The sequence below is a fragment of the Triturus cristatus genome, chromosome 5_1, assembly GCF_964204655.1.
Source record: "Triturus cristatus chromosome 5_1, aTriCri1.1, whole genome shotgun sequence".
In the NCBI taxonomy this organism is placed as follows: Eukaryota; Metazoa; Chordata; class Amphibia; order Caudata; family Salamandridae; genus Triturus; species Triturus cristatus.
The window spans coordinates 516,001,246-516,029,140 of record NC_140587.1 but is presented as its reverse complement, the minus strand read 5'-3'; the positions used below and the strand labels follow the sequence as shown (position 1 = coordinate 516,029,140).

The 27,895-nt window shown below is 42.3% G+C and overlaps 1 long non-coding RNA gene across 1 annotated transcript in view; it reads right to left on the bottom strand.

The window, feature by feature from the left end:
* Positions 1–1,711: 1,711 nt before the first annotated feature.
* Positions 1,712–27,895, bottom strand: part of LOC146831144 (uncharacterized) — a 64,059-nt gene continuing 37,875 nt past the window's right edge. The window contains exon 3 of the long non-coding RNA XR_014961240.1: positions 1,712–1,840. This is a non-coding gene — a long non-coding RNA (uncharacterized LOC146831144). The remainder of the gene's footprint in view (positions 1,841–27,895) is intronic.

The following is a 27,895-nucleotide window of genomic DNA, read 5'->3' as shown; positions in this document are numbered from 1 at the left end:
ACACACAACAATGCCAGATACTTCATACCATCCACTATTTCCTAGGTCTAGAGTCACATCCACTCACTTATACATGCAGTTACTCATCAATACAGTACTATAATATGCACTCATACACCTATACATACAGTCACAGTCCGCCACTCATCCATAGTTACTCACACACCTAGTCAGTCATGCAAAGAATTAATCACATACCCATTTACTCATGTATACAGTTATACACACCAACTGCATTATTTATAAACACACTACATATGCAGGTACTAACACATACTTACTGTCTTATACAATCACTGATACAAGCAGACACTCTGTTATACACCCACTCTTCAAATAACTTACTCTCACGTATAGTCATTTATATTCTCCAACACTCACATATACTGCCTTAAAACATATGTAGTTACTCACACATATACCAGTGAGACATTCATTCACTCACCAACACACCCATACACACACTAACTCACCCATACTGCCCTTCCCAGATGTACTTTTGAATCCATACAACCAGTGAATCACCCACTCAGACATGTATGCACAGAGTCACACACCCCCACCCACCCACACAGACACTCAGGCACTCATACAGATACTCATACAACAAATCAATAAATCATATAGACATTCATGTAGCTACTCACCAACCCATGCAGCTGCTTATAAACCAACTGAGACACTAATACAGACTTTCACACAGTTCAATCACTAACCAATACATTCAGTGACATATGCCCACTCACTCACTTATACAGTCAGTCACGCACCTACTAAATAAGCCATTCAGGCACTTGTAAATCCACTCATTCTTCAATACACCTTGGCATAGATATATATGAAAAATATTTAAACTTTACAGAAACACACATTCACTGGATGATGTCATCAGTGATGTCATTTGAGATGTCATCAGTGATGTCACTGACCATTTCATGAGTGAAGTAATATGTGACGTCATCCCAAATGCAAAAATACCGGTCGCAAAGGGGTTGATTCTGAGAATCTGCCCGTTTGCGACTGGTTTTTACATTGATGCATATGCCTGTTGAACGGGCAAATTTCTCTGGTTTTATATGAGTCAAATGTCCAACTAACTATAACGTCCCTGAAAACTATGTTTTTTTCAGTGAATTTCTAACGTTTATTAAATGCTAATTCCTAACTATAACGTCTGTAAAACCTATGTTTTTTTCAGTGAATATATATATATATAATCCAAATGCAATCCTGCAATTCTGGTTTTGGACATCCGTCGGAGCCAGCATGAAACATCCACACCAACGCAGTTTCAATAACACAAGTTTATTATCGGCAAAGAAACAGACACATTTGGAACTTTCGTTCTTTATCACATGACCTGTATTTTTCACTTGGCTTCCTTAAATACAACGTGATCCTGACGTGTTTTAGAGCAACATAAACAAATTACTATGCATACCCTGAATGTTCCCATTTTCAACAAATCTTTATCAATAATTTCAGGAAACAATTAGTTTTTAGACCTTATAAATATCGGACCATGCTTCTGTGTATTTGAAATTTAGTGATTCTAGGAGAAAAATCATATAAACATGATTCTTGGGTGGCGAAGTCGTCATCTTTGTATGACCATCTCACACTACTCCACTCATGATTTAATTATCAATTAATGTATGTTATGGCCAAAAAAACATTTTATATGGTCTGAGCAACTATGCACTCACGGGTGTAGTACCCAATTCGACTCTCTGTTGTAGGTTACTAGATATGAAAATCAAAAGGTGTTGCCACATGGGGATCGCCTTCTGCTCTCCCAGAGATAATTCCAGCATAATTTGCTTGGAGACTCCCTTTCCATCTGTAACAGAGATAGAGATACAGTTATCTAACACATCATCATTTTGACCATTACTAAACAAAATTTTGCTACACATATGCAAGCGGTCCTAAAGATTAATGTTCGAACAATGGTACAATTCAATGCAATCAAACAATAAAAAAAGGGAAAAACAAGGAAGGAAAGACAAATATTATTCAGATTCATACATGTTCAATAAAAATAAAACATTCTGGGCTAAAAAGAGGAGTCGGAGCATCAAGGTCAAAGGTGTGTGTATAACTCTTCATCCAGGTTCATCCAAAACGGGGCAAGGCTACCTGCCTTCAGTATGTACTTAGGCTCCATTCTGTGTAATGCAGTGATTCTGTTGCCTCCCCCAGGGTGTTTTGTGACTGTATCCAATCCCAGAAACTTGGCTTTGGTCCATTCTCTCTCATGATATTCCCTGAAGTGTCGTGCTGTACTGTAACTAATGTCTGAGTTAGAGATTCCTCGCCAATGTTCCAATATTCGTTTCTGTACAGGAAACATCGTAGATCCTATGTACTACCTGTCACAATGACAGGTGATAACATATACTACGTAGTCTGTCTTGCACGTAATCAGTTTGGTAATGCACTGTTTCTTCCTAATTTTATCCAGATACACTTCCTAGATATTACTGCTGTGTTTGCATGCTTTAGTGTCCACACTTTTTAAACCCTCGACTTTGTTGTAACCATGTTTGGGTATTACTTTTCAGATGACTATGTACTAACATGTCCCTTAACAAAAGATTTCTTTGAAAGGTGACATTGGGTGTTTTCCCTATTTTGGGTTTCAAATTAGTGTCACGTGTAAGTATTGCTCACCTACTCTGTAGAATTCTATGTAAGTTGTTTTCCTGGCTCATGTATTTCATAATAAACCTAATTGGTGCATTCTCAGGATCTTGTGTTGTCTGTGGTTTTTCTTGCAAAAGACACTCCCTTGTTTTCTCATCTGCTCTTGTACTTGCTCTGTTTAGACTCTTATTGGGATATTTCCTTGCAGTGAGGCGACCAGTCATTTCCCGTTAGTGTTTCTATAGCTTTCCTCATAGTTGATTTTTTTTTTTCTCTAAGAAACTCACTGAATGGGATACTCCAGGGAAAGCTAGGTGGATGACAGCCATCCGCATGGAGTATGGAATGTCCAGTAGTACTTTTCCTGAAAAGTTCAGTTTGTAAGGTACCTTCTTTGAGAGTCCCCCTTAAATCCAGAACATCTACTGTGTTTTTGCTGTAAGTCATAGTGAATCTCAGATTAACTTCATTGTTATTTATGGATGTCAGAAAATCATTCAAGTCCTCTTCGCTCCCATCCCAAGCGAGGAAGACATCATCTATGTACCTGAGCCACACACTGATTTCATCAATGTACTTGTTATGATCACGGTTCCACAGGACCTGCTCCTCCCACCAGCCCACCAGAAGATTCACATAGCTGGGGGCGAAGCAGGTCCCCATGGCCGTTCCCTGTATCTGTTTATATAGCGTGTTTTTGAAGAGAAAAATGTAGTCCTTCAAGCATGTCTCAATAATTTCCATGATCATCTGTGTGTGTAATAGAGTCGTAGCACTTTTCATCCTATGAAAATGTTTGCAGGCATTCATACCATCCTGATGTCTTAGGCTCGTATATAGACTTTCCACATCCAAACATTAGCCAACATTCTCCTTTCCAGCATAAGTCATTGGTTTTCTGGATAAAATCTTTTGTGTCTCTAATGTATGAGTCTAAATTATGTACAAAAGGTGCCAGGAAGTGGTCCACAGACCTAGAAGTATTCTCAAAAACACTATTTTTTGGTGAAACAATGGGGCGTCCTGGTGGGTTCGTCGGCTTCTTGTAGACTTTGGGCAGTAGGTAGCGTGGGGATTGACGGTGTCTCGATTTTAAAAATTGGATTCATGGCTCTCTAGGAGCATACATTGCTCACTTACTCAGCTGGAACATGCATCAGTAAGTTTCTAAAACTGAAAACAACAATTCTCACTTTTTCAAAGCACAACACCTTTTCTTGATGGCATACCTACATAATTTTTCAAATATTTGTTGTGTCTTTAAAACATATATTAATTATTTTTCAAAGAAAAGTTACACACCAAGTGAAGCTAGCCCAATAACTTTAATGAGATATTCTGCACTATTAACCTCCTCAATTTTAAACAGAGCACATTTACAGAAATGCACCACCCTCAACAGCCTTAAAGAAAATAGATCACTATGTAAAAATATATGTGATTTCATAATAGATATACACCTTCAGGCCATCTTTCCTAAAATATATAGTCCTCTACATCCTTAAGTAAACTCAAGCGTCTAATCTTACATATAACTATCTGCAGCAAGAAAAATCATACCTCACTCTCTAAACACATGCAAACTGATCATATAAGTTAAAGACCACATTGACAAACACTTCCAAATACATACCTAACAAGAATTACTATTTTATCATTTCTATACAGGTGCAGCACATTTTCTTTTTTATTCATGACTACACTACTTCTGTTTATTAATCTGACTAAAAGTACTACAGTTCCCAGAATGCAAATAATATAGATCTGTCTGTTCTGCACATGATGCTTGGATGTTTAAAACATTGTCATTTTTAATAGCATTGTTCATGGTCAACAGTACTAACATCTTAATCACATACCGTCTGCCAGATACAGTTCATCCAATATTTTTTTTTTCACGTCACTGTGATACTCTTTATCAAACTCCCATATAAATCTTCATTTATTTTTTTTCAAACACTTTTTATTATTGTAAAAACCTGTCGATACAATACAATTTGTGCATCACATTCCAATCAATTACAGAAGATTACAATCCAATACTTAATATCCCACCCATGTCCTGTACCCTTTCCCTTCATTCCAAGATTTTCACATATTTAACCAATCCGACTCCTGCCTGTGCTCGGAGGGGGAGGGACAAATGTCACCTCGATATGCATTCCATTTCCCCCATATCGTATTCAATTTTTTGGGGCAGCATCTATTCGTGTAGACTGCATGTTCCGCCAATATGCACCAATCAACATCTCGTTTCCAGTTTGCAATCGTTGTTGTGTCTGGTGCGCCCCATTTGCAAGCGATGTTACACTTTGCAATTGTGAAACCATTGGCCGCCCACATTTGATCCATACGGTTGAGGTCAGTAGCATTCCAAATGTTTAGGAGGCATGTCTTAGGCGATAATGTTAGAGCATTGCCACTCACCTCGTTCACAATGCGGTTAACTGCCTCCCAGTAACTCTGTATCAAAGGACATTCCTAGAGTATGTGTTAAAATGTACCCACCTCTCTGCACCACCTTCTACAGTCTGTTGAGTCACTAAAGCCCATTTTGACAAGTGCCCCACATGCAATATACATGCGATGTAAAAAGTTTAATTAGATCAAACGCAGTCTTGCCGGTATAGCCACTTTGCGCGAGGACGATAACGCATCACGCCCGTCCTCATCCTCAAAATCTCCAACGTCAGTCTGCCAACATGAATATAGGTGAGTCATCGGGTATGGTAAGTTATTAATTATCTGACGATGCGTAAGGGAGATTGCCTTGTTCAGCATGGGATCTGCCAATAATCTGTACTCCAGTGGAGTGGCCTCTGGGGATCCCATTCAAATCTTTAGTTGCTTCTAGTAGGGCATGATGTATTTGTAAATATCGGAAGGTTTCAGTCATGGATAATTTATACTCTATTTGTAGTTCGGGGAAGGTCAGTATTTTAGCCTTCTTTATTAAGTCACTAACTTGTGATATGCCAATGGTATCCCATTTATCAACCCCACTACATCGACTTAAATTGCCCAGTATGTCCACATGCCATAGTGGTGTCATTTGTGTCAATTTATTTTTCCAGCCCAATTTAGCAGAGGTGGTGTGCCATATGGCAACAGTAAGAGCAGTGGGCCCATTTGATTTTGTGTACAGTGCTTCTCTGTACCCTCCATGTCCCATCAGCCATTTATCCATTCGACATGCTGGGTCCTGTTGTGGTCCATATACCCATTTATTTATGATTGACAGGTGGGCGGCCCAGTAATAACATCGGATGCCTCGAAAGGCAATTCCCCCATCATACCCCCCGTGGACAATTTTGGGTCTAGAGATACGCAGAGGCTTCCTGTCCCAGAGCAGATTTCTAATTTCTTCTTCAATTGATTTAAAATATGCATCAGGAATGCCATATGGGGTATTTGGTAATGCATATAAGAGCCGGGGGAGGGCCATAATTTTGTAGAAAGCGGCATGTCTTAGTTGTGACACTGGCAGTGCGCGCCAATGTCGCACATCGCTTTGTAAGCGAGTCAACGGGCCTAGGAGGTTCCGTTCGTAAAAGAGCAACCGGTCGGCTGTTACAAATATCCCTAGATATTTGAATCCATCCTCCAAAATCGTGATTTCACAGGTGGCTGGAAGGACTGGTGCAGGCCCATGTAGCATATATAGTATCGACTTAGACCAATTTATATTGTAACCAGAGTATTTGCCATAGTTAGTGCAGATTTGAAGGACTCTGCGAATTGAGGCACCTGGGGTGGCGACGTAAAGAAGGATATCATCTGCATGGTGTGAGATGCTGTCCTCCGACTCGTTTGCCCACTTCTGCCCATGGACCAAGGGGTCTTGACGTTTCCAACACGTGAGGGGTTGTAGGATGAGAGCAAATATCAGAGGAGACACCGGGCAACCCTGTCTCATTCCACGGCACAGTGAACGTGGAGGACATATGTCCATTTGCTACCACCTGACCAAGTGGTTCAGCATGGTTCAGCATACAGAAGTTTCACCTAGTCGAGATATTCCTTACCCAGGCCCATCCGCCCGAGCACTGTGAACATATATGGCCACTCCACAGTATCAAAGGCCATACGTGCATCTAAAGAAAGTATTGCCACCCCCTCCCTAACGGTGTGTTCCCTGGCAAGTATACCATTTAGGTGGCGCAAATTCATAGCCGTGTTGCGGCCAGGCATGAACCCAGATTGGTCCAGGTGGACCAATTTTGTAATAACCGAGAGTAGCCTCTCAGCCAGTACTTTTGCTAGAATTTGGCTTCTACATTTAATAGAGATATTGGTCGGTATGAGGCCAAATCTTCTGCCAATTTCCCTGGATTACGTATAACCACTATAGATGCCAATCTCTGGTATTTAGGGAGTGTGCCAATGGACTTGCTCTCAAGGTACATTTCAAGAAGATAAGGAACCACCTTCGTCACTGTAACTTTAAGGAGTTCAAAAGGGAGGGCATTAGGGCCCCCTGCTTTACCAGATTGTATATTGAGTATGGCAGTTGTTGTTTCTTCCACCGTAATGTCCCCTTCCAGTGATTGCAGGTCTTCAGGGATCAATACTGGGATTTGAATATCGGTGGTTTTCTCCTGTATGTCATCAATAGTGTCTGCTGTTGCAGATGAGTAAAGTTGAGTATAGTAATCTACAAAGACCTCTGCTATGTGTTGTGGGTCACACAAACAGGTCCGGTTCCGATCGTGTAATAGTCTTATCCACCAGTCTGCCCTTTCCTTTCTATCCAACCATGCTAGGAGTCTACTAGCCCTGTCTCCCTGATCGAACACTTTACATATCATGACACAATGTCTATCCTTAGCTGTATCAGTGGCCAGGTCTCTATATTCCTTTCTTTTGAGTTCCAAGATGTGATTCTCTGTCTTATCCCGGCTGCCCCCAATGTGCACTTCCGTCTTAGGATGTCCTGCTCCAATTTGATCATTTGTCTATCCCTCTCTTTCCTGTGACCAACTGAGAGTGACAGCGCCCCACCCTTGATTACTGCCTTATAGGCCTCCCATAATATTTGCGCCAACTAAACTGACCATAAATCCTCAGCGAAGTAGTGTTCTGTGTCTTGGATCAGGACGTCTTTGATGTGGGGGTTCAGAAGGCACCGTGGATTCATGGTAAGTGTCTTGCGGGTAGGGGTGGTATTTAGTGTGTATCGAGCCTTTATGGAAGCATGGTCGAAGATGCCTCTAGCCAGGTTTTTAACCTCAGAGATGTGGAATGCGGTGTCAGCTAAAGTCAAAATACAATCAATACTGGTGTGGCTTTTGTGAGCAGCCAAGTAATATGTATATTGGAGCTGTGCGTGCGTTGCCTGCTATATATCCGTCAATCCCAGTGCTACCCCAAATTCTGCCAATGTGTTTTGTGTGCGTGCGGTGCCTCTCGGGGGTATCTGTCAGCTTGGTCGCAAATCGTCTTGTTGAAATCACCACCCACTATAATTTCACCTTCTGGTAATATGAAAATCATATTGCTCAGGTCCGGCAAAGCCAATTTATGTAGAGTAGGGCTTATATGCACTGAAAAAACATTCATGGTCCTGCCCTCCCAGGACCCTGATACCCCAGCAAATCATCTGTAGTTATCTGTATGTATCTGAGATATCACAAATGGGAGGTTTCTCTTCATGAGTATCCCCACCCCTCAGGATCCAGTAGTGAATCTCGCATGTGCGACCAGTTTGTATCCCAATCTATTGAGTGCCTTGCAGGTGTTACTAAGAAGATGAGTCTCTTGCAACAGAATCATGTCTGCTGCTTGTCTTTTAATATGTTGTAGTACTATCCCACTCTTGATCCTATCTCCCAGCCCATTAACATTCCAGGAGAGGAGGGTTAACGTTGCCTCAAGTCATATGTTTCCGGGGGTATTAGCCATTATCATTCTGGTGGCGTTATGTGCTCCTTATTTCCCCCACCTTCAAGGCTCGGTGCCGTCGGAACCCCCCCATGTGTACACTTACACTTGATAAGGATGTGTCTGTAGGCAGCAGCGTGTATATACTGGACAACACAAACAGGATTCAGTAGCTATTTTGTGGAGTGATGCAAGAATAATCGCTATAACACTTGTGAACAACAGTTAACTTCCTGAAATTTGCCCCAATCAACTCCCATCCTGCCTCCCTGCAAGACGGACCTCAAACTACCCACCTCCACAACATTGCAGAGTGCCCTTCGCCCACTTATCCCTATTTCGGAGGGGATGTGAACTAACAAGACTAGACCCCTTCCCCCCAAATTCAAATATATGTATTGCAAACTGTCTCTGATTATAATATATTCAATGCTTATACGCAGCCATCTCCAGTCCAGGCTGTTGCCTCTGCGACTCATCAGCACTGGCTGGTGAACCTCACCATACTAGATCGCATATTCAACAGTCCGGTGAAGAGGCGCAAATAGCAGACTGCCAGCAACTTTATGTCTCCTGGGCCGAATTTAATGTGTCTCTACTCTCAGGGGCAAATGTATCAAAAAAGCTATTCGCGATTCTGAATTTGCAATTTTTTGCGAATTGCAATTTGAGAATCGCAAACCGCAATGTAAATACAATTTCCCAAAAATTCCTGTGCGTACTCCATATTAGCAATTCCTTATTTGAGAATTTGCAAATAAGAAATCGCAATTTTAGTGAATCTGCTATTCAGGTGCAGCTTGATGACATCACACCCAGGAAGTGTGACTGCCCATGCTGTTCTTGATTGCCTGAGGCTGTGTGAGAGGCTGGGAGGAGAAGCATACCACTTTGGACTGCAACACCACCAAAGCCAAATGGATCCACAGGAGAAGGATAAGGAGGAGGCTGGGAGGAAAAGGAAGCACAAATTCAGTGAGAGGGAGCAGGAGGTACTGATTGAAGAGATGGTCCATAGCCAGAAGTTGCTGTTTGGGAAAAAATCCCTTCATGTGCCAGAATCACAGAAAAGAAAAATATGGCTGGACATACAGGCAAAGGTGGATGCTATCAGTGTAACCCAGCGCTCCATCCCTGACCTACGCAAGAGCTGGTATGCCATGCGCTCCAGGTCCAAGGACAAGGTGGCAACCAGGCTTGCAGAGGCGCTAAGACTGGCGGGGTACATCCACAGACACAGAATCCACGCCCCTTGAGGAGTTGGTGGAGTCCACCCTACAGCCTGAAAGTATCAGTAGTGTGGCTGACAGCTCCGACACTCCCAACAACAGACAAGGTAAGATGCATGCTGAATTATACCTGACACATTACCAACTTAATCACACACTCAGGAATGCCCCAAATACAAAGTAACAATGCAACTCCACTCCAGTATCCAGCAGACCCAGCAATGCATCATGGGATATGTAGTCACACAGATAATACAGTGGAGTAATGCGAAACAGCAATGTAGAATCAGTTGAAGGAAATTAGTACAGGACAAAATGCTAGATAGTACTTAGCTAACCTAAATTCAGAAAGTTTTATTCAGTAAACAATGTGAAACTGAACACAAAATAAAAAGTGCCTTTTCATTTTCAGTTGAACCAGAAACTGCACTAAAGCCGAGTAGGCAGCACACACAGAGGACCAGGTAGGGCAAGAGAACAAAGAGCAGACAAGACTGCTAACACCTGTCCCACGGAGACACCATCAGATTGTGCCTCCACTCCCATTGTTAGAGGGAGAACCAGAGTCCATAGGGAATGAGGCCCAGCCAGAGCAGGAACAGCGTGCACAACAGGTCCATGATCAGCCCCCGTGCACCATACAGAAGAAACATGCAGGAGACGCAGGCAGAGGGCACACACCAGCGCAGATGCTACAGAGGATCCTACGGTGTTTTCCAGCCTGGAAGGCACCATGGTGAACGTACAGCGCCTGCAAACAAGAAGCATGAAGTCAATACACAGGCAGTTGGTGTCTGTGAACCATAACCTGACTGACATGAAGGAGGGCATCAGAGAGCTGAATGTTAAAATAGATTAGGGACATAAGGCCTGTGTGGACAGAATCAGGTAAATGACGGGAGCTATAAAAGAACTCTGTGCCACCATGAAACGAGACCAGGCATCCAGACACAGGGGGAAACAACGTCTCTACACCCGTCTGGACACTCATAGCAAGGCGTTCGACTGCTTGTCCAATGCCACTTCCATGCTGTCATGCCGCACAGTGACCATGCAGGTCGAAATGGCACATTGCAGCCAGGATGTGGTGAAAGGGTTGGTGCAGGTGACGAGTGCAATAGACCAGCTGCAGACAGCTACCATAGACGGCACAGGTCTCCTGGGCTCAGGGTACAGGGAGGAGCTCTCAAGCCTAGCAGCATCCCCCCACCAATTGCCGAACCCAGACAGTGTAGTGTGAGACAGGGAACACCATCGGATGCCTCAAGGGAGAGCAGTCAGCACCCTGAGAGTGCAACAGAAGGACGTTCACACAAAAAATAAACTGCTACCACATCAGAAAGCCAATAGGTGAAGTAACCCATAGCATAGGGACTTTTCTTCACCCTTCAACCATGCACTGTGGGTATGACATGAGCAACAGTTTGTGCCACACAAAGTGTATATGTAGGCTGTGTGACTGATATTTACCTGAAGCTAAAGGTAAAATAAAACACAGTCATTCACAAATCATATTTTGCATTGTGTCATCATTACTCACCTAGAAATAGTTTTGTGTTATTTCATCACATCTCAGTCGGCCCGCAGCTGCCCAGACACCACCTGCTGGTCTGCGACGTGGACCTGGTACCTCATCCTCTTCTGAATCTGTATCGCTGAGTTCCACAGGTATGCCTTTTCTCGTAGCAATGTTGTGCAGCATGGCATATGTAGTAGGCCGGGGCGGTAAATTCCGTTCCGTTCGCGGAATTTGCGGAATTCGGGTAATTTCGCGTTCCGCGGAGAACGCGAAAATGCCCAAAAATCTGCGTTCCGCAACTTCGCGAAATTTTTTGCTTGTTCGCGTTCTCAATATGCGTGTTCGCGAGATATTTCACCCCGAGCACGCAAACAGCGATCGCGAACAGGAAAAAAGTACCGCGAACAAGCAATTCCACGTGTTTGCGGAATTTCTGCATGTTCGCGGAGATTTTTTACCGTTTCGCGGAGATTTGCGTAACGCGATTCCGCAAATTCCGCCCACCCCTAATATGTAGCCACTTTTATGCAGGCAGCGGAACCTGCTCTTCAAGATCCCAAATGTCCGCTCTATTACACAGCACGTGAACTAATGTACGCGATTGTACCTTCGCTCTCTTGGATTGGCTGGATTGAGGTATGGTGTTAGGATGAATTCACGCACTGCATATGCACTGTCACCTACGGGATGAAAGACATACGGTTACTCACTGTCCTCTCACCTCAGCCCTTAACTGTATGAATGAGTGCTTGACATGTATTTCCCTAGCAGGTAGCCCTCGCCAAATTCGCCCTCAGTGAGACGTGTGTATATCCCACTGTGCCTAAAAATGAAGGAATCGTGTGTACTGCCCGGGTATTTAGCCACAATATCAGTTATGATATGTTTTGCGTTGCAGATGACATGTATGTTTAGGGAATGGTATGATTTTCGGTTTCTGAATACGTACTCATTGTCTGAGGGGCCTGAGAGGGCTACCTGGGTACCATCTATGCGACCAATGACATGGACAAATTGCGCAATCTGGTAGAAGTCCAGTTTGGTTTGCTGCAATGCTTGTTGTGTGGCGTGGAATGTGATGTGATGATGTAGCCTCTTTACCATTGCATCCAAAAATGCATGGAAGAAGCGTGACAGGCAACTCTGGGAGACCCCTCCTGCAGTCGCTATCACCCTCTGGAAACTCCCAGATCATAGTAAGTGCAGTGAACACAGGACCTGCACATGTGGTGGGATAGTTTGGGTCCTGCGGGTTGGGTGTTCTAGCATTGGTTTTAGCTCAGCAACCAAGTCCAGTATGGCTGCTACATCCAGCCTACACTTCTCATGTATCTCTTCCTCAGTCTGCTGGAACAGAGTGATGTGCTCTCTGAAGATCCGTTCCTGTTGCCTCCTTCTCTGTGCTGCTGCTTGTATCCGCATCCTCCTGCCTATCACATACAGGGCTGCCATTGTGGAAAGGCCCTATTGCATTCTGGGCCTGTTTAAATAGGTTGCACCTGGTTACCACCTGCTTTGAGTTGGTGGTAAAAATCATGTGCAAAATAGCAATTTTTGAGGATTCGCTATTAGCGATTTTTTCATACATTGGATTGCGAATTTGAAATTTGCCAGACTCATTTTGCAAGTTCGTAAATATTTTTTTGCAGATTGTGTGCGTTGCAAATTAGGTAATCACAATTTTGCGACTACCAATTTTGCATTGCGAATGTCACTCATACATTGGGAATGGGTATTTTGCGATCGCAAAAGCTGTTTTTTGTGATTCGTGGCATTTGCGACCTCAAAATACCTTGATACATATGGGCCTCAGTCCCTTATGCAGGACCAGCTCGGCCAGCCTCAGTTCATTCTGTATCTGTGGTGTCATCTTCCTCGTGCTCCGACGTTTTCCCTCTGCGGTCCCTTCCCATCCGTCTTTGATGTCTGCCATTGTTATTCGTGCCCCCAACCTGGTGCCAGCCATCCAGCCACTCCCAGACAGCCCCCGGTTCCCTGAAGAATCATGCTCGGCCCTCACCCTCGACCCGGAGCCTCAGGGGGAACAGCATTGCGTATTGCAACTCTCTGTCTCACAGGGCCTTCTTAACTTCCAGTAAACTTCTGCGCTGTCTTTGGACCTTCAAGGTAAAGTCTGGTAAAAACAGGACGGTGCTGTTGTCAAACTTAATGGGGGGATTACATTGTGCAGTTTGTAGGATTGTGTCCCTGTCGCAATAGTTAAAGACTCTAGCCACTATGGGCCTGGGGGGCTGCCCACGTTTAGGTTTACCCCAAGGCACCCAGCCGGCACGTTCAATCAAAAAATACTTGGAGAGCGTCTCTGGCTGGAGATGCTGTGTGATTAGTTCCTCCACAAATAAGTCCATTGACTTACCCTCCGCCTTCTTGGGAACTCCAATAATGCGCACGCTGTTCTTCCTGGCTCTCCCTTCGTAATCATCCACTGGTCTGCGAGAGCCAGGCTAGTATTTTGTAGTTCCTGTACTTGCTTCTCTACACCCTTGGAGGTAGTGACAAGACCCTGAGTGCCTTATTCCACTTCGGTCACCCGTTCGCTCATTTTACCAAATTCCTCCCGAATGAGCCCGACCTCGATAGAAATGGAATCAATGTGTGATTCTAAGTAGGTATTTACCGCTGTAACGGCAGTAAGAATATCTTGTAGGGTAGGGTCCTTTTGTGCTGGTGGCATATCACCGTTTCCCAGTGGCATATCCACTTGCATCTCAGGCCTCTCCTGATTCTTGAGCCACGCCATTTTATCCAATATGGGCTGGTGACAAACGCAGCTGTCTTTGAGGCCGGACATAATGTACCAACTCTGAATTCCAGGTCATGACCCACAGGAGGAGGAGGGGGTGTTTCTGGTGTCCCCGGGCTTCACCATGGCCTGCCTGGTGTCGTTCCCCCATCAACCTGTTGACTTACCTGCCGGGTCACCACTCGCCTAACGATTTTGGCAGCGTATCCACTTGGCAAGCAATAAACGTGTCACTACCAACTTGCGTAAATCCTCTGCACCTTCTTCAGGGATGATTCAGCAGGGGTTCTTTAATGCACGTGGGCCTGTCAGCTGCATGCATTGATGTGTGTGTATGTAAGATGGAGGCTCTGGCAATAAAGCGGAGCTGGCTGTATGCAATATTATGTAGAGCTTCTATTGAATTAAGGCTTGTCTGCCTGCCTGGGTCTTACTCTCCAAGTCTTTATTGAGGGTCCGTAGGGACGTCTCTATTGTGCCCCCAAAGGAAGAGTTCATAGTTCTCCAGGTTGGGCACACACAGCGTGTGTTCAGAATTAATTCTGCACTCTGGGTATTTTAGGCACCTTCAATCTTCCTACTGCAATCGGCAGCACCTCACCTCCAGGTGCATTCGCGATGTTCGTCACTCGTTGTTGACCCAGGAGTGCACCTCACAGCAAGGAGCCTCACGATGGGGTGTCCTACGGGGACCTCGTTCCTCGATTCCGGCTGGGGCAGTCACTTTCACTTTCGGCAGCAGTCTACGCGGCCATGCAAAGCCGGTGCTGCAAGTCCTTAAGCTGGCCGCAAGTCTCGCCGAGGCACTGGCATCCCCCCGGTCGCAATAAATTGGCCGGATCCAAGCGTTGATCTTTGTGCCTCCTATTTCCAGAGATACTCTTGCAATAAACGGATAAATAATCGGAGATACAGGGGTTTAAAGGGGATAAGGGCCAGATCCGCATTACAGTGCAGCCATCGTCAACGGCAGTTGGCCATGGCCCCCCAAAAAATCTTCATTTCTTATATAAATTTTTAAAATAATTAAAACATTATATTCATACCAGTGAATTGAGTTTGTAGATTATATTGTTGTTTTAGCTCTTTCTGGATAGTTTTGACCCGGATAAAATTTGTAAAAACTATGCACAAGAATGGTACACCACTCTCATAGAAAGCAACTGAAAAAATGGCAACCTCTTCAACTTTCCACTCTATGATCATGAATAAGGCAGCAAATGAGATCATCTCTTTCATTTTAGACTACTGTATCTCCACTTGTGGATGGTTTGCATCTGTTAACCCTCTCCCTCTCTTTCAAAACAAGTTTCCTGTGTCTGCGTGTTCGAGATAATCGGGGAGTAATCGCCAAAAATAACAGAAGTCAAAACCAATATTTAGCTTCTTTTTTTAATTTAAATACTGCACAACAGTTTATTACATTGTCCTGATTTGGAAATTAAAGTTTACCATTACTTAAACTGTGTCATAGCTCCTCAACTTGAAAAATAAAATCTGTCTCTTTAACACCCTTCCCCCAATACACTCTTAGCTCAGTGTACCTAGCAACCCACTGGAACCAGTAGGTCACAAGTTCACAGTACATTCTAGAAGAAACATGCTACTTCCAAATGAGGTGCAGCAGGTGTGGTTTACTCCACAGATTCAAAAGCATATGCATGTCTGTATTACATTTCTTTTTGTAAACAACTGCCAATAATAGTACTTCTACCTTTTGCATCCAACACATAACCTAATTTTATTCACTTAAATGCAGACAGCATCCAATAGAAGAAGAAAAAAGCTCAATTTTAACTGCTTTTCATTTGGAAAACTACCTCATTCAGCTCCAGCCTTTCCCTGACTGCTATTGCTCCTTCACTTCAAAATACTTAGAGTATGGATTGTTGGCCACAGCTATGTCTATTGGGCTTCTAATGCTGCAAGAAAGAAAGGTATTTACAGGGGCTTAGGTTTTGCTAATGTGAACATTACTTGGATTGGACATTGAGGATTAAGGTTTCATCAAGTACTACCTTTAGTTAAAAGCATTGTGGATTCACTAGCCCCTGACCTCATGATTGTGCACTGTGATGGAAATGACCTAGGCACATTAATAGGAGCAGGACTGGAAATCCAAATGAAGTATACCTTTGCTGAACTGATGATGCTTTTACCTCACACTATATGTGTGTTTTCTAACACGTGCCAGAGACAGAAATGGAAGTGGTCTAAACAATTCTGTCCACAGATTGAAAAAGCCAGGAAACATGTTAATAAAACAGTTTCTGTGTTCTCCAGAGACCATAACATGGGCTTTATCTACAACAACCTGCTTTTTAACATGCAAGAAATCTAACGAAGTGATGGAGTTCACTTTACAAACGAAGGGAACAGGATGTTTTAAGCAACCTGAAACTCTACATGCAGTCTTATCTATAACTGTCTTATACATAATCTTTACACAAAGCTCTTGTCACAGCCACCCAAGAGGCCAACAACTGTTCATTTTCTTATTAAATATTTTTGTTGTTGAATTTTTTTAATTTGCCACGACGACCTGATGTTCAAGAATAAGTCTTAAAATTGCAAAAACAAAAGCAGACATTCAACAGCTACCAGCACATCCAAAAATAATAATACAAATAATCCATTTGTCTGGTTAGCAGATAATAAAAGCCACTAAACTTCAGGAACAAAACAAGCATGGGCAATGATTAGTTTCCCCACTCCTCCCTGCGCAAACCCACAGAAAGAAGAGATATAAACACCCTTGCAAGACTGCCCACATGGTAAAGGGGAAATGGATAAAACAATAAACAGCTGTGGAACGTCACTGGAAGGCCTCTCTGGTCTTCACTTCCTTCTCTGAAGTATACTCTTTTCTAAGAGGCTCTGTATGTAAGCTTGTACTTATCTGCTTAATTCAGCATTGTCTCCTACTCCTCATGTTTCCTGTGGGAAGCAAGTCAAATTAAGGTTTCACCTCATTGACAGCCAAAAAACACTTCCTAGTGTTTTTTCTTTTATTTGCAGCTCAAAAGAAAAGCGTTTAGCACAGAGGCACTACGTGTGTCCGAACGCGTTGAATTATAAGCCCAAAAGAAAGGCGAACATGTTCAGTTCATTTGTTCGACCTTCCGCTATGCAGAGAAGTCCCTCTCTCTCCTGAGAGACTCTGCCAGGAGAAGTGAAGCACCGGCAGCAAGGAGGAATAGTTGCCAGCAGGAATGACGTAGCAGTCAGTCAATAAATAAATGGGTAAGCGACAGAGCAGAAAAATGCAACTAGCAATGCTCTTGTGCCGAACACACAAGCATGCGAACAGGAAAACTCTTCTGGCACCTCTCCCTGAGTATGAATATGTCCAAGTTCTCAGGACACAGAGACCTAATTGGACAAAACGTTTGCAACTACAAACACGCGGGGAAACAAACAAGGACTTTCCAACTAGAATGGCATTTTAGCAGATTGACAAGTACAATCCCACACCACAGGAGTGGTTCATATACTCAGGCTCCTCCCCTGCACTGATCTTCATGTTTGGCATTTCTGTTGACTTCTGGGAGACGTAGTCTATAACCAGTTAGTCAGCAGAGAAGTAGTCTTTCCACACTTGCACCCCATTCTTGCATTGATACATTAAAGGGATGAGTGTAGGACATATTTGCATGTGTGTCTTTCTTAACTCGGAGCACCTTCTTCAAAAATTATAACTATATAATTCATTCTAACCATCACATTAGATAAACCACTATCTAAATAACTCTATTAAAATATTTATCAGTCTTTCAATATCTCTATAACAGTGTGTATTAACGATTCACTGTGTTATGTGAGCGGGTGCAAAAGTCTTCGAGTGGGTCTGTGACTGGGTATATGTGTCTGCGAGTGGGTATATGTCTGTGTGTGGGTATGTCAGTAGATTTATGAGACTTTCACTGAGTCTGTGAGTGGGTGCATAGGTGTTTTCAGTGAGTCTATCAATCAGTGGGTGTGTGAGTGAGTGGAAGCATAAGTGTCTCAGTGGGTCTGTGAGTCAGTACATGAGTGGGTCTGTGAGTGGGTATATCAACCTTTGACTAAATCTGTACCTGGGAGCATTAGTCTCTGAGTGGGTCTTTGAGTGGGTGCATCAATCTTTTAGTGAGTGTGTCAGTGGAAGCATAGGTCTGTGAGCGGGTGTATGAGTATCTGAGTGGGTATGTGAATAGGTACATGACTGTGAGTGGGTCTGTGTATCACTGGGTATTTCAGTGGCAGCAAAAGTCTCTTAGTGGGTTTATGAGTTGGTGTGTGAGTGTCTGAATAGGTCTCTGACTGGGTTCAAGAGTCTATCAGTGGGTCTGTGAGTGAATGTAACAATCTCTCACTGGGTTTGTGAGTGGAAGCATAAGTATCTCTTTGGGTTTGCGAGTGGGTGCATCAGTGTCTGAGTGGGTCTGTGAGTGGGTGCATGAGTCTTTGAGTGCATCTCAGAGTGGGTGCATGAACCTCTGAATGTTTATGTGTGTTCATACATTGGTCTCTGAGTGAATCTGTGAGTGTTTGCAATATTGTCTGAGTGGGTATGTGAATGGGTGTATAGGTGAGTGAGTGAGTTTGTGAGTGCATACATAAGTCTTTGACTGGCATGTGTGCACTAATATGTATATTTTTTGTTTCCACCAATATTCATGATGACGTTTTTTTCAGTGAATTTCTAAGGTTTTTTAAATGCCAATTCCTAACTATAACACCCCTGAAACCTTTGGTTTTTTCACTGAATTTCAAAGGTTTTTTAAATGCCAATTCCTAAATATAACATGCATGAAACCTATGTTTTTTTCAGTGAATCTCAAAGGTTTTTTAAATGCTAATTCCTATCTATAACTTATCTCTAAAGATATCATGTTTAATGATTTTCATTGGATTTCTATATTTTTCAAATTCAGAGTGTCAATTTCATTAATTATGTTTTTTTGAAATTCTTTTTAATCACCATTTTTTAAACTTATTTTTTCAATAATTCTTTTAAAAATTAAAAAATATTATTTGTTTTTATTGGGTTTTTGCAAACATATTTTGTTATATTTTTTAAAATATTTTTTTAACTATGTGTTCAAAACTTTATTTTATATATATTTTTTCCATGTTTTTGGATCCACGCACCCTATGCGCACCGTTCTCGATCCCTACGTGTTAGCATCCGCGCACGGTATGCGTTGGGTACGTGTTTACTGCGCGATCGCAATGCGACCGGTACGCGACCCCCAGCGTATACGCGACACGTTCGATGAACGTAACGTGACGTTTACGCGCTTCCACGATGCGTCATCTGCATCTATGACGCGGTAGGTGCGCGGTTCCCACTAAATATTTAACATTTAAAAAAACATATATATGTATTTCATGTGAATATTAATTGAAGACAAACTCTAAACTAGTCTTAAAAGTAATATATTTTTACATGTAATCCTATATTTTTTTTTAATTCAATTTCGCGGATGCGGGTTGGGTGCGTGATGCATACGCGCAGTGTGTGCGGATCCCATGTGACCTGCAAAAAAAGAGATTTGATTGGTTCATTAACTTCCTGTTCTAACAATTGAAAGACCCCACTCAATTCAATCATTCTTCTTTCACCTTCTTTGGAGGAGCATCTCTTTGCAGAGAAGAAGATTTTTTAGACTAAGTTTACACTTAGCTCTAACTTTTTTCAACTAAAAATGGCTTCAGGGCAGCAGGCATCCCCTGCATCTCCTCATTCATCTGAGGATGAATTTTTGGAGGAGGCACCACGCCCACAACGTTTTTCTTCAGTGGTGTGGACATTTTTTACTTTTCCCGAGGGGCAAACGAAGACCAATGCCACCTTGGTCACGTGCAAGATTTGCAAAAGAGTGCTGTCGCGAGGGGATCCTAACAAGAAATACTCGTGCGGCACGGCAAGTATGATGAAGCACCTAAGGACCCTTCATCGGAACAATCTTGCACGAGAAGAGTGCAAACGGATGAGAAACACTCCTGCTCCTGCGCCTTCCACCTCATCGCAGCCGAGCACTTCAAGAGTGCATCCATCAGCCCAAAACTTGGACATCCGTCCTCAATTTAAATTTTTAAAAGTGCTCTGCACTAAGTGTAATGCGACTTTGTGCTACGGTGAGCAGTCGATCGATCTGATCTGCCGCCGGCAAGGAAGTCACAATTCCTCCTGTTTTGTTTTTTGTTTTTTTGTTTTCCAGAAAAACCAAAAAAATCAAAAAAATTGTTAGAAAAACCCCCCCAAAAATATAAAAGAAGAAAGAAGAAAAAAAAAGTTCTTCTAAGAACTAACTTTCCTGGTTTAAAAAAAGAGCTACATTTCTTTGTCAGTGTGTGAAAGTTTAGATGAATGTATGTGTAGTACGTAATTGACTGAATGAATGCATTAGTAGCGTATGGTGAATGTATAAGTGCAGAACTATGAGGAAGTGCTGCAGCATCACACAGTAACCTCTTTAACTGCAGTGTGCTGTAGTACTTCCGAAGCACAGGGATGCAACATATGTACATAAATATGTTGCAAATCTATGCTTCTCTCTGCACGGCTGCTTAAACTGCAGCCATGTGGTGACACAGGCACCCTTGCACCATAGTGCAAGGATATCTGTGTCACATGCTGTTTGTTTTTCTGCAGGAAGACACACCTTCCTGCACAAAAACAATGAGAAAATGCATTTTTCTCCTTCAATGTATGCTGAACATTTCAGCATGCATTAAAGATATAAAAATGTGAAGAAATGAAAACAATTCTCCTTGTTGTGCTTTCCTACACCAATTTTAGAATGGTGCAGCATTCACACACATTTTGAGATTTATGATTTCTGATAAATCTAGACATGTGTCTTGTTCTATGAGTATTCAGTGCAATCATGCACAACAACACTTATAGAACACCCTTTCAACGCAAAGTGGTGTGCATAATGAGGTTGTATTTACATGGAGTATAAAAAGTGCACAGAGTGCCTTTTCCTCTCTTTGTAAATATGAAAGAGTGTCTTGCGCAATAACTATGTTACAAAAAGTGACATATTTCCGTTTTTAAAATTCCTTGCGAATGATAGAAGGTAAGCACAGAGTTTTGTCTGCAAAGATGTTCAAAGAATAATGATTGAAATGATTGCGGTCCTTCAATAGGTACAGTGGGAAATATTATGAACCCCTCAAATCTCTTTTTTTGCAGGTCACGTCAGATTTCAAAACTACATAGGTATAAACAGAGTGTTTTTAGAAACGTGTTTCAACTTTGTAGCTTCTTGCAGACCTCCTCATTCTGCATATTAACACTTAGTTAAACTTACCTTCACAATAATAGGAATAAAAAATGGTATACATTTTTTTCAGATTTTCATTGCAATCTAAATTCATATAAATTGCTTATTTTAAAATTTGGATCTGTGAAAGAAAAGGAAAAAAAATTATAACATGTAATAATACATTTTTTACAACACAGCATAATTTCCACAAAGTAATTTGTTTGCCTTTTTTGCTATTCTCAGAATATATTGAATTTCACTAGAAATAGTGATTTCAATCGTACTCATCACTTAACAGCGGGCAAAAAAAAAACAATCAGAAAGATTGTTAAAAATAACCCAACATGCTATTCTCAGTAAAATACCACAAGATACAAATCACACATATTTAAAATGCTTATCGCTAACAAAATTTTATAAGTTTAACTTACAAAAACTGTAAATGTTGCCGCTTTAAAATATTCACCGAATCTAAGGATGAATTTTTGGAGGAGGCACCACGCCCAAAACGTTTTTCTTCAGTGGTGTGGACATTTTTTACTTTTCCCGAGGGGCAAACAAAGACCAATGCCACCTTGGTCACGTGCAAGATTTGCAAAAGATTGCTGTCGTGAGTGGATCCTAACAAGAAATACTCATGCGGCACGGCAAGTATGATGAAGCACCTAAGGACCCTTCATTCAAACAATCTTGCACGAGAAGAGTGCAAACGGATGAGAAACACTCCTGCTCCTGCGCCTTTCTGAGTTTCTTTTCTTTTTCTTTTTTTTTCTGGCATGATTTCTCTATTTTAACGTAGAAAAACAGTATCTGTAAAAAAGAATCACAAATAAATGTATATTAATAACTTTCAAATTTATACTATTCCATTACTGTACAAACACATTTTATATAAAAACTGACTTAGAAACTATAGCCCTGAACCACAAGTGTGACGATGGTTAAAACACTACATGCATAGTGCATACTACTTTGAAGCAGTTCATGCCCTAAAGCCTTCCTCACTAAAAGACTACATGCTAACTGACTGAATGATTACAGTACTATAAGGAGACACACTGGGTGAGTAATAGGGTGTTTGCTAGAAGTGTATGAATACTGACTGGGGAATTGAAGTTGTGAAAGACAACTGTGTAGGTGGTTAAGAGGACTGCATACATAGTGGATAGGCATTTGAAGCAGTCCATGTGCTAAGGCCTGGCTCACTGCATGAGTACTTGGGTACTGACTGAATGATTAGAGTACAGCAAGGAGAGTGCCTGGGTGAATTTATAAGTGGTTGGCTTTTGGCACAGTGAATGGATTAGTACTTGGTACTGAATGGGTCACTAATGGAGTGCAAAGGGAGTGACAGGATGTTTGCTGGACTGTATGGATACTGACTAGGGAATTGAAGGTGTGAAAGACAAGTGTATAGTATGTTAGAAGACTGTATGCATACTGCATAGACATTTGAAGCAGTCTATGTGGTAATGTATGGTTCACAAATAGGAACAACAAGAGAGCGAGGAAAAGAAAAACTTGTCCTCTTCCCCAATAAATTTGACAAAACAAAATGGACAAGTTTTTATGATTCAAAGCAAACTTTTTTTGCTGTCATTTTTGCAGTAAACGTGAAAGGAGAAGGAGCACAACTGCTGTGAAAGAAACCCCTCACCCACCTACCTAGTAGGTGGCATGCTTCATCATCGGGGCCCAACTGGATTGTCTAGCACAATCCAGCTGTGCTTCAACGCCTGGAATACAGCGGAGCAGGATCTTGAGCAGAAAGTGGCGTGCTATGTGAGATGTGTTTATAAGTTAAAAAAGTCTCTGGGAGATGCCCTATGGAAAAACTTTTATTATAAGGGTCCCAGGACTAATGTAAAAAAGTTATGCGGGATATATAATTAGGAATGTAATTTTCCTGATATCCCTTGTAAATAAGGTCAACTAGTTTCAGCCTTCTTGATGGTTCTAGAGGCTTTCGTCAGGACCACATAAAAAAGAAAGAGTGAATGGCCATATAAACACGGTATAGGCCACGTGCAAATATCAGCACACACCCTAAAGTGTGCTGTGAGTGTGGTGGAAAGGTACTCACAGTATCTCCGTTTGAGATTACCTGAAAATGAAAAGTTAATTTAGTTATGGAGAGCAGTTGTGAATCATGCATATATACTAGATGCATGCTCCTTTCAACTAAAGGCTAGTGATCTAGAGCCAATGACTTAGTGGGTGTACACGAACGCTATTAAGGCTTGCGTGGCTACAATGTGCCCCAATGGTGTAAACATACACAGGGGATCCGTGAGTGAATAGATATCGTAATATTGGGGCACACAGTGCGCATAATCTTTATCCATTGTGTGCGTGCCTATGGCGCAATCATACACGTGTTGCACACACTCAGTGTGACTATGCAAGTCATGAAAAAAACACACAGGAGGCCAGTATGCTAAGCGGCCAAGTGCGCATGCAGCATAGTAATTGTTTGTTGACATGGTGGCTTATATGGTGTCCAATAAACATGGAGTTCAACAAACAGACACAAATATGAATAAAAATGAAAGACAAACAACAGCTAAAGTGACAAACAACATGAAAAGCGGTCTCACTTGAATAGAGAGGTAGTTATGCCTCTGGGATTCGATCGCCGTGTGACTCTCCGCTTGACCTTAATGAAAAGGAAAGGTAATGGCGGGGAGACATGTTTGTGAAGCGCCTACCGGTACCGAGCAATACCGTAATAGGTTAAATCGGCGAAACTTTCTGGATCTAGACGGAAAAATTAGGTCGATCAACATTAGCCCATCCTTGCCTTGTACTCACAGTTGTAAGGGAGTAAAAGGTCCGAGGTACCTAGGACGGTGATCGGGTCCGCTTGTTCAGCACCGAAAAGAGAATGGGGAGTGGTTAAAAAAGGAAGAAGGCGGACAGGATGTCACGTGGTGCGGCTCTGAAAAGACTGAGCGCCGTGTCTGCGGATGGTGCAGACGGAGCCTATGTGTAATGGAAATAGACGCGAATGAATGAATAAACAAAATAGAAATAAAAAAAGTTTTTTGTTACTAGATGTCTCGTGTTGAAGGTTCCTGATTAAAATAACACGAAAGTTAAATCAAAGACATGTAAAAAATATATATTTACGTCCCTCTCTGATGTGGCTGAACAGTGTTAGTAAATACCTGGCTGCATACGGAACCTGGTGGGGAGGGTCAGAGCTACGAGTCTCTTGGTGTATATAATATAATACTTGTGTGACTAAATGTGGGTCGATCTATGCCCGTGTGTTAAAAGAAATAGAAAAGGATGGAGCGAGTTAAGAGGAAGGGTAATGGCTAACTCGTAGAACTGCGTTTTGAGTTCTTAGTGTGGGGTACTGTACATTGTGTACAGATCATAGGGTAAGGTGACAGTCTGCAAGGTCAGAAATGGATACGCAAGACTGAGCACGACATATGTTGCAGGCTAGTTAGAGAATGATCGGATGCAGTAGTTATTTTCGTTACATTTGTTGTCATCATTATCGATGTATGCTGTTCCAGGGTACATTATCATTAAGTCCTGAGATGTGGGTTGAGAGTCTATAAACCCAGTGTTGTTCTTTTTCGAACAAACGTTCCTGGATGTCGGTTAGGTTTGGGTCAGGTTGTTCAATTATGACCCATGACATGTCGTTGGTGGTGTGCCCCTTGGCTAGATAGTGTTCTGTGAGTTTCGTCGTGCTGCGTTTGCAGCGGATGTTACTGCGGTGCTCGCAGATTCTGATTTTGACCTTTCTGGTGGTCATTCCGACGTATCGTAATTTGCAAGGGCATGTGATAAGGTAGATGACATTTGCCGAATTGCAGTTGGTATGTTTCATAATCGTCCAGACTTTGTCTTGTTCCAGATGTAGGGTTTTGGTGGATTGGGTAAGGTGGCAGATGCTACAATTGCCGCACGGGTAGTGGCCTGTTACTTCTGGTAGTCCCCATGCATTCAGTACTGTGCTCGGAGTACTCAGAGTCTTTTTCGGTCTGGTCGGCACTAGACTGTCTCTGAGGTTGTGTGACCTTTTGTAGGAGAATAGGGGTTTTTCCCATTGTAGCTTTCCCGAAGTTATAATTTTCCAATTATTTTGTATCAGTTTAGCTACTTGGTTTGAGATGGAATTGAAGGTAGTTACACATGTAAGTGGTATGGTAGTTGACAGGTTCGCCTTTGGTTCCAGTAGACCTTCACGGTTTTGATTTCTGGCTCTCTTTTGCGCTTTGTGAATGACTTTGTTGGGATATCCACGATTTTGGAGTTTTGTTGTCAATTCTTCTGATTGTTTTTTGAAATATTTAAGTTCGCTGCAATTTCGGCGCAATCTGAGGTATTGACCAAATGGCAGATTGTCCCTCAGAGGCCTGGGGTGTAAGCTCTGGAAGTGTAAAAGAGAATTTTTGGCTGTTGGTTTAAAGTGGGTTTTAGTCAAGAGTATTCCATTTCGTGCTTCAATCTCCAAGTCTAAAAAGGTAATTTTGGTATTGCTTATGGTGTGAGTAAATCGTAGGTTTGGGTCAAGTGTGTTAATCCAATTTAGGAATTCGTTGAGTCTTTGGTTGTCACTTGTCCATATTAAAAATACATCGTCGATGTACCTTTTGTAGAAAGTGATATCCTGAGAGTATATTGATTGAGGATTGAAGATATATAAATCTTCAAAATTGGACACGTACAGACCCGCTACACTAGGAGCGAAGGTGCTCCCCATAGATGTTCCATACTGTTGGAGGAAGAGGGTGCCCTCATATTCAAAAAAAAATTGTCTTTAAGGGCTATTTCCGCACATTCCATTACAAATGACTTTGGGGTGTTATAATCCCAGATTGTTTTGTCGAGGGAGGTGCGGAAGACCTCTAGGGTGTCATCTTGGGGTAGGCTGGTATAGAGGCTTTCTATGTCTAGACTAACAAGGATGGATGTAATAGGGTTGAACTCTAGGTTGTTAATTTGGTTCAGTGAGTCTTTAGTGTCTTTTAGGTAAGCTGGAGTCGACTGAACTATGGGTTGTAGATAGAAGTCGCAGAAGCGGGACAGGGGTTCAAGCAGTGAACCTATTCCGGAGACAATGGGTCTGCCCGGAGGTGGTGTTTTGTTTTTATGTATTTTTGGAATGGTGTAGAAATATGGAATGGTCTTGCCGCCTGAGGTAAGGAATGATGCTTCTTGTTTACTGATGTGGCCATTAGCTTCAGCTTCGTGAACCATGATGTCAATTTTGGTCTTAACTCTGTTTGTGGGATCTTCGTCCAGTATTTTATAGTTTTTTGGATCATCTAGGAGGCGTGTACATTCCAGATGGTAGGCGTTCCGGTTTTGAATGACTATCCCTCCACCTTTATCAGCTGGTTTAATGATAATGTCTCTGTTGTTTTTGAGACTTCGGATGGCATTGAACTGTTGAGATGTAGTGTTGTTGAATACTTTGTTCTCATGAGTATTCTCTATGCCTTTGTATATCGCTTGTTCGAAGGCGATGAGTTCCGCTGGTGTTGTGTGGGGAGGTGGAGTGAAAGTTGATTTCAATTTGAGGGTGGTGTCGCCTTTTTCTTCTTGTTGTGACTCCTTAGTAGGTGAATTTTCAAAGAAAGCTTTGAGTTTAAGTTTGCGAAAAAATTCTGATAATTCGCAATGCAATTTAAATTTATCAAGTTTTGCTGTAGGTGAAAATCCAAGGCCTCTGTCCAGGACCTGTTCCTCTGCTGTTGTGAGGGTGTGATTTGATAGATTGGTTATTAGGCTCTGCTTGTGCTCGGCTGAGGTTCCTTTGTCCTGCTGCGTGTGTTGGCACTCGGGTTCTGGTTGTCTTCCCAATGTACTTGGCCTCTTCGTGGGCGTCTTCCACGTCCCCTCTGGCCTGATCCTAAAAAAGGAAACCGTTGATTGGGGTTGCTAAATTGGGGTGGGGGTTGTTGAAACTGTGGGTTCCAGCCGTAGAACATTGGTTGAGTCATGGGCGGGAAAGGAGCCGGATAATTGGGTACCATTCCTGGGTGCATATTGGGCCATGGTTGTTGCCAATGTGTATTTCTTCCTCTCCCTCTTCCTCGTTGTCTGTTTGTATAGTAGCCTTTTTCTGATCCCGAGCTCTCATTGCTGCCACCACTGTGTATTGAGGATCCCTCTTCTGATGATATGGAGTGGTTTGATCTCGTAGGGGTTTTATAGTCTGCATCTGAATATGGATATGTTTTGACATATGAAAATTTCTTCAGATCTTTTTGAAATTGTTGGATCTTGGATTGTGTGAGTTCTTCTTTGTAGTCTGCTATTTCTTTATTGACCTCCTCTAGTCTTTTTTTATATGAGGTTAGTGTAGTTTTGAAGTGCTGTTCAGTTGCCTGGATCTCTATCAGGATGGCATCTGAAAGTCTTTTTGCTGTTTGGATTATCAGAATGATCCAGTCTCTTGTGCAGTGCCATGCAATTTGTGCCCAGTCTTTACGGAATGCTGCATCATCCAGAAAAATGCGTGGCGCGTTAGTTACTATTAGGCCTTTTGGGGCTGTGTTGGAACGCAAATATTCAGTAAGTATAACCCCGTGTAGTATTGTTCTGATGCGTGTTCTTTTTTTCTCAGAAAGAT